This window comes from Rhineura floridana, chromosome 10 (assembly GCF_030035675.1).
Source record: "Rhineura floridana isolate rRhiFlo1 chromosome 10, rRhiFlo1.hap2, whole genome shotgun sequence".
Lineage (NCBI taxonomy): Eukaryota > Metazoa > Chordata > Lepidosauria > Squamata > Rhineuridae > Rhineura > Rhineura floridana.
Genome location: NC_084489.1, coordinates 51625179 through 51633596, shown reverse-complemented (window position 1 = coordinate 51633596; position 8418 = coordinate 51625179).

Sequence of the window (8418 nt, the reverse complement as noted above, 5' to 3'; positions counted from 1 at the left end):
TATTTTGGCGACTGTATAGCAGACCACTTTTTCTGTATGTACCACTTTAAAAAAAAAAAAAAAACCTTCGGCAGCACACAAAAAGAACCTAGAAAAACACAATTCTTATTGGAAACTTACTCTGAATAGAAAATATGAATCTTTCAATAAAATGTTAATATCTAGCAGTTTCCCCAAAATAGACAACAGTTTAAAAGGAACAGTTGAAGCAGCTACAACCAATTAACATGCTATCATCATGTCAATGCTGTAATGGAATTGGGAGTGATGTTAACATGCAATGGAGTAGCACAGAACATGCACTTCTGTCTTCAAAATAGCGGGGGGGGGAGTCAAAAGCAGTCTAAATGAATGTCCCATTGACAGACCTTTTTTGTCTTCTTGCTCAGGTGAAATGTTTGAAAAATTGCATGAACAGAGCAATTTTGGCACTTTGGGTAGGAGCACAAAGTGTTAGCAAATTGTTCTGAAAGGCTCTGAAGTGTAACACTGGAATAATATTCTCTATGATAGTGGATGCATCTGCTTTTTAACCTATTTACATATTCACATAAAAAGCCATTGTGGTTATTGTCTAAAGGGGCCTATTTGGAGGTGGGGGAAAGGGAATGATATACACAGTTGTTGAAATCATTTGCCATGAAGCATATTCTAGCCACAGTGCTCAGAAGGAGCGCATCACCAACCGACCGACCTAAGCAAATGCAAGGAGGTACAGGCAAATTGAGGAAGTATATTAATAGTATACTTAGGCCTTTTGAGTGGCTGAACTTTTCCATTCATAGAGAAAAGGCATTTGCTCAAAAACTGTGGTATATCTCTGAACAATCTAACCTTAGACACATTTGCTTGAAAGCAGGCCCTTTTGATTTCAGCGGAATTTATTTTCAAGTGATTGTGTCAAAAATTGATGAAAAGATGTGTGACCCCAGGATTCATATGTACAAGACCTTCCTGTTCTCTGTAAAAGGAATGGCTCCACATGCATTGCAATCATCCATTGTGCAAGAGGAAATGTTCCCCTGTGCGTAGGACACAATTAGGGTGACCACTTAAACATCACGCAACCCCCCCCAAAGGAAATGCATCACAAAAAGCGGATACATGTTTGCATAAAAGGTGGATATGTTAGCATGTATAGATACCAATTTAGAAATACTTAAACAGAAAAAGAAGTACAAAACATGTCACCAAAGTGGGGAAGGCCAGGTGATCCAGGTGCTGCCTGCTGATGGTAACCTGAAGGCCCCTCCTGCTCTCCTATCCTTTGGTTTTGTATCTTTAAACTGGGCAGCCCTTCAAACAGAGGAGTGTCCCCTGTTAAATAGGGCACATGACTACTTGAAAAGCAAGTAGAAGCTCCTGTGTGTGAGAGGAACTCTCTTCATGAATTGGAGCTACTAAAAAGAACCCAGGGAAGCATCTTAAAATGTATAGTTAACTAGGGGGCTTTAACCCTCTGCTCGCTTTGCTCACCAACCCCTCACTGCCTCACTCACCAATCCCACATCCCCCACCAACCCCCAGGCACCACCACTTCCCTCGCCAACCCACTTTCATCACCTGTTCCTCTGCCACAGCCCTGCGTCGCCACGGATAAACACTGCTGCTGTGCAGCGCACCTAGGTCACACACTGGCCTCGCACCCACCTGCCCAGGCTGATGCCACTGCCCCAAACTCCACTGCTGCCTAGGCCACGTGTGTAGGCCACGTGCCAGCCCCTTGCCCACTTTGCTCACCTGCCTGCTCACCCAGGCTGCCGCTGCGGCGTAACCACTGCACCTAGGCCATTCACTTGCTTGCTCGCCACGGCTGCCACCACCACCTTGCCTACTTACCTTCAGTGGCACTGCAAATAGCAGTGCAACATTTACATTTTTATGTGTATAAAAGATATCTGCATTGTGAAAATAAATAATGCTACATTGTGAATCCATGGGTTGTATTCAACTACGCTCTACTCAGAGCAGAGCAACTGAAATTAATGAACCAAGTTAGGCATTTCTGTTAACGTCAATATGTCTATTCTGAGTAGGACTAGCATTGACTCTGTCCATCATATTCTGGAGCTGATTAAGACTCACTTTCCAATATTCGAAGAACTGTCACATAGTTGATGGAACAAATTTGTTTACTCTTAGCCCACAATAGCGAGGTCAAATTGCAATGCACGTGATTTTGAGTAAAAAATAGGGGGGGAATCCTGATAGTACACGCTGTTTGACCATGGAACATATTGTCTCAGAAAGTGGAGGAGTCTCCTTTGTCCAATTTTTAAACAGAGGCTGGATGGCTGCTTGTGAGGGATACTCTAGCAGTGGATTTCCTGCACCAGGATATGATCTTTGAGGACCCTCCCAACTCTAGGATCCCATTATTCTATGTGCTGTTCCCAGGTTGCAGCTGAGAGAACTGTTCTGCCTTCATTAACAATGTGTAAACAACTAAAAGAGGTGTACAGAAAAGCTTCCTGAGTGAAGCTCATTGATAGATGGTAAAGCTGCTCTCAAGCACTACTTGTCCTGGTGTGATCCCCTATTCAGCAATGCAATAACAACACACTCAGCAATGCCAGTAATTCCTAAGAAGGTTTTTTAAGAGAAGGAACAGGAACATAGGAAGCTGCCACATACCGAGCCACACCTGTGGTCCATCTAGCTCAGTATTTGGCTCCACTGAGTGGCAGCGGCAATCCAGAGTTTCAGACAGGGATCTCTCTCAGCCTTACCTGGGGATGCCAGAGGACTCTACTTGGGACCTTCTGCATGCAAAACAGATGCCCTACCACTAAGCTGCAGCCCTCCCTCTATGAACATGCAATCAGTTATTATACTTGATTAGGGTATACTCAGATAGCTTCACCTCCAGCAAAATCAGTGGAGGCAACTCCTACATTATGTGTGTGATTCAATGGCCCTTGCTGTAGCAGAGAACTGCACAGTACTGGATTGTATGAGTTACTCCCTTCACTGTCCAGCTCATTATCTAAAGCTTAGCTAGTTTGTAACGGCAGGGTGGAAATTAGATAGAGAAACACATCTTATAGCAGTTCTGGCTTATTTTAATCACTTAGGCTTTTTATCACTTTGGACAAATTGATATGCTGCTTGCCATTTGCATTATACTAAAAGTTATTCCATGGGCACCAGAAATGTCACCGTTTCCATGAAATCCTGCTGATGCCAAGTTATAGTTCATTTATTGAGGACATCCTCTTGCTTTAGACCTTAGAGTACACATGTACTGTATGTTAAGTATATTTTGTGGCTGCAGGTCAACTGTGTGTTGAATGGCAGGTGCAGTGTCTTTGGCAAGTCAGCTACCTTATTAACGAGGGCTATGTAACAACCACACAATCCACTTTGTAACTCTGTCTTTGGCATTTGGAAATAGCCTGATCTGTTTCAGATCTGCTCAGCGTCATTCTGATTTTTAGTTTGTTAGGAGAAAGAACAATTGGGAAAGAACCAGGCTACCCCCAATAGTCTAATTCTGTGGCTTATGCTCTGCTCTCACAGCCAAAACTTGGAAGAGAATGATGATCCACTGTCAACAATAAATGCATTGTAACTCTTAAGAGTGTGCCAAGTATTATTCTGCATAATATTGAGTACCATGGTCTCTGGAACTCTGTCTAATGTAATCTCAATTTTCTGGAGGGGGGAAGGTTCTCCTTTCTGTTCAAATTATGTATTTAGAGCAAATGAGACAAAGATTTATACGACATTGACACAATATATTCAGCTCAAACCCTTAGCCATAAAACTAACTGGGTGATGTTGGGATGCCACTTTGAACCTTGCTTCACTGTGTGAAATACAGATGCACAGTATAGAGAAATAAAGATACACAGCAACTTACCTTGAGCATTTTGACAAAGGTGGGAAACAAATATATTCACTTTCTCACAATTAATTTTTTCATAACTTAACAAATTCATGTGGTAGAAGAAAAATGCGCTGGACTTAAGGGATATCTTAATTGACACAAAATATCCCATCTATCTTGAACTCTGATTAATTTTATTATTTCCACTCTCACTGATGCACATACCTAACATCCACAGAAATACACATTTCACACCATTTTGGTCTGCGATTTTCATGATACACCTGCCCTTAGGCCATTGCAATTCTCTGGGTTAACATGTAGGAACTGATTGGCTCAAAGAACAGAAACATGAGGACATAAGAAGAGTCTTGCTGGATCAGACCCAACGCCCATCTAGTCTGGCATTCTGTTTCCCACTGTGGCCAATCAGAAGCCTATGGGAAGCCCGCAAGCAGGACCTGAGTGCAAGAGCATTCTCTTCTTCTGTAGCTTCCAACAACTGGTATTCAGAGCATGCTGCCTCCAGCCATGGAGGCAGAGCATAGCCATCAGGGTTAGTAGCTGCTGATAGCCTTACCCTGCATGAATTTGTCTAATCCTCTTTCAAAGCTATCCAGGTTGGTGGCCTTCACTACCGCTTGTAGGAGCAAATTCCATAGTTTAACTATGCGCTGTCTGAAGAAGTATATTTTTTTGTCTGTCCTGAATCTTCCAACATTCAGCTTCATTGGTTGTCCTCAAGTTCTAGCATTATGAGAGAGGGAGAAAACTTTTTCTCTACCCAATTTCCCTATACCATGCATGATTTTATGCACTTCTATCATGTTACTCCTAGTTGCCTTTTCTCCAAATTGCAAAGCCCCAAATGCGGTAATCTTTCTTCATAGGGGAGTTGCTCCATATACTTGATCATTGTGGTTGCCCTTTTCTGAACCTTTTCCAGCACTACCATATCCTTTTTGAGGTCAGGCAGCCAGAACTATACAAAGTATTCGAAATGGAGCCATGACATTGGATTCACAGTGAGTCCCCCAATCAATAGAGTGGTACCAATCTGCTCTATGGCAAAGACCAGGTCGAGGGTATGCCTGGCCAAATGTGTTGGGCCACTGATGTATTGGGACAGCCCCACACTTGTCATGGAAGCCATGAAGTCCCGAGCTGGCCCATTTGAGGCAGCCTCAGTGTGGATGTTGAAGTCCCCCAACACCATTGTGAAAGGATTCTCCAATACCATATCCGAGATCACCTCTGCCAGCTCAGTTAGGAGGTTGTAGGACAGTGGGGTAAATGGTACACTAACAACATCTGACTCAGTAGAATCACTAAGGATGCTAGATCAACATGTGGAGAGGGTGTGGGGGGACATGGACTTACTTCCATATGTGGTGGACATGTCCAGTCATCCGGACGTTCTGGGATAAAGTATTTCATGAAATTGGTCTCATCATGAGGCAGGAAATAACACCTGATCTGCTTGCAGCCCTCCTTTCAGTATTTCAGGAAGACAGTGACACTTTACTCTTCAAAGAGTTATTGGTCGCCTTTTTCGTAGCAGCCTGCATTGCTGTTGCATGCCGCTGGAACAGGTTAACCATGACTTAATGAAGGAATGGTATCAATAAATCTGGGCAAGAGCCCATATTTTATTTATTTATTTATGAAATTTATATCCCGCCCTTTCTCCCAGTAAGAGGCCAGGGCGGCATGTGTAGAAACTCATCCAGCAGCAAAGAAATTGACGTAATCCTTTGAACGAAGATACATTTCACATAAAATGGTTTATATTTATTTGCTCTGTTACAACAAAGGAACATGATTGTAGTCCTTCCCTTACCCATGATTGTCTGTGGAGGGATGTTTTCAGTGGAATAACCCCAGAATTATACTTACCACCTCTTCTTTATATCATGCACTAATATTCCTTGTACTTCTTTTTGTCTTTTGAATGTTATGCATATTGTCCCGTCCAGAGTCGAACCCAAGAGGCTGAGACGTTGGTGCAAGTAAATCTTGTTTTATTAGAGTAATGGAAACATCAAAAGCAGTGCGCTTCATAGGATTCCTACAATAACTCACTGTAATTCCCTAACAACACTTTAGACCTGCTCTGCAACGTAAAGGAGAGTTGACGCAACACCCCCCTCCCAACTCAGCAAGCTTATATAGGGGAAGTTTTGGAGCGCAATTTCTCACTCCTTCATACCCCCGCCCTCTGACCAGTGCGCTTTTCCCGCCATCGAGAGCGGGGTGAAGGGAGGCAAACTTCCAAGGGCTCATCTGACAAAACAGGGTCCTTATCAACTGACAGGGAAGTAGAAGGCGGGGAAGCCTCAGACATCTCTAAGTTACGGGTGGACAAAGGGGGAGTTACGACTCTTTCACCGCTTGGCAAAGGAGGAGTTACTGCTCTTTCAGAATCCTCCCCTAACGGCTCCGAGAGGGCGTTTGGCGGCTGAGCACTATCCTGAAAGGGGGAGGGTTCACCCGTGGGAATTGACGGAACATCTAACACACTCCCTTCCCCCAAAGCTGGAAAAGACACAATAACAGCTGGACCTTCCGCGCCTTCTGGCCGTGGAGGCGCCTGCAATTCATGCCTTCCCCCTCCCTGCTCGTCTAGAGAGAGCGGAGGCTCGACACATATGTATAATTTAATTATACATTTAATTGCACATAGCTACCGGGCTAAGCTCAAGGTTCTAGTTTTGGTCTGTTTCTGGACCAGGATAGCCTGACCACTGTGGTCCATGCACTGGTAACCTCCAGGCTGGATTAGTGTAATGCTCTCTCTGTGGGGCTGCCCTTGAAGTTGGTCCAGAAGCTGCAGCTGGTGCAAAATGTGGCAGACTGCTCATTGTGGCAGGGTATCGCCAACATGTTATCCAGCTCCTGAAAGAATTGCACTGGCTGCCCATTAGCTACCAGGCTAAGTTCAAGTTTCTGGTTTTGGTTCTGGTTTTGGTATATAAAGCCCTATACAGCTTGGGACCAGGATACCTGAAAGACTGTCTTACCCCTTATATACCCAGCAGATCACTACGCTGTGTAGGTGAGGGCCTCCTGCAGATACTATCTTATCAGGAGGTCTGTTCTGCACAACATAGGAAATGGACCTTTAGTGTAGTGGCACCTACCCCTTGGAATCCCCTCCCCTTAAATATTAGATGGGCCATCTGTTATCTTTTTGGCACCTACAGAAGACCTTCCTCTTTTAACAAGCCTTTTAAGCAGATACCTTATCCCAGTCTGCGTCTGTGTTGGAATAGCTTTTTAAGATGTTTTTAAACCTTTTTTTTTACAAAAAAATGTTTTTTAAAGCTTTAAAAAAAATGTTTTTAAAGCTATTTTGTTTTAATATGTTTTTAAGGATGTTTTTGTTTTAATATATTTTAAAGTTTGTTTTTATGATGGTTTAAAGTGTTTTTAGTGCTTTTGTTTGCTGCCCTGGGCTCCTACTGGGAGGAAGGGTGGGATATAAATTTAATAAATAAATAACTAGATAGATAATAGTGATATGCTGTAATATGGATGTTGTTCACAGACCCCTTTTCTTTTTCAGCAGTGCCTTATCCTGATATGCCCGCCAAGCTCTCTCCTATCCCTCCTTTTTTTCTCTTTGTCCTCTCTTTTTTATTATTATTATTACATTTATGTATTGTTTGATTGTGCTGGGATTATTTTCTTCTGATGTTGGACATTATGTCCTGTCACTTGATGTACTTGAAAACCTTTACAATAAACATATTGTTAAAAAAAAACCATACTAGAACTCATGGACATCCAATGAAGCTGAATGTTGGAAGATTCGGCACAGACAAAAGAAGCACTTGTTCACACAGCACGTAGTTAAACAATGGGATTTGCTCCCACAAGAGGCACTGATGGCCACCAATTTGGATTGGCTTTAAAAAAGGATTAGACAAATTCATGGAAGGTAAGGCTGTCAATGGCTACTAGCCACAATAGCTATACTCTGCCTCCATAGGTGGAGGCAGTATGCTTCCAAACACCACTTCCAAAAACCACAGGAGGGGAGAGTGCTCTTTGCACTCACAACAGCTCTGGGAGAAGAGGATGCTGGACTAGATGGGCCATTGGCCTGACCCAGCAGGGTTTTCTTATGTTCTTATGAAGGGCATTGCTGTACATGGAACCTGATGTTCTCAGTAGTGACACCCACATTGTGAAATAGTCTTCCCAAAGAGCCATGGCAGGCCCCTGGTCTGTTTTGTGTTGCAGCAGAGGAACACAGGAAGCAGTCTTATCAGATCATTAGTGTACCTAGCTCTGTAGCATTTACACTGACTGGCAGCAGCTCTCCAGGATCTGAGAGGAGTTTTTTCCAGCCACAGCTAGAGATGCAAAGATGGAACCTGGAACCTTTTACACAAAAGCTTGTGCTATCCTATTAAGCTATGGCCCCAGAGGATGAGGAAATTCTTGTTTTTAAAAGCAGTTTCAGCTTAGATTGCTAGTTTCTTTAACTGGTTCCAGCTTCTAATGCTGATCATTTTATTTCTGCTTTCCTGTGTTTTATGCCATTTTAAATCAATCTTTTATGGAATTTAGTTAAGCATTATTTC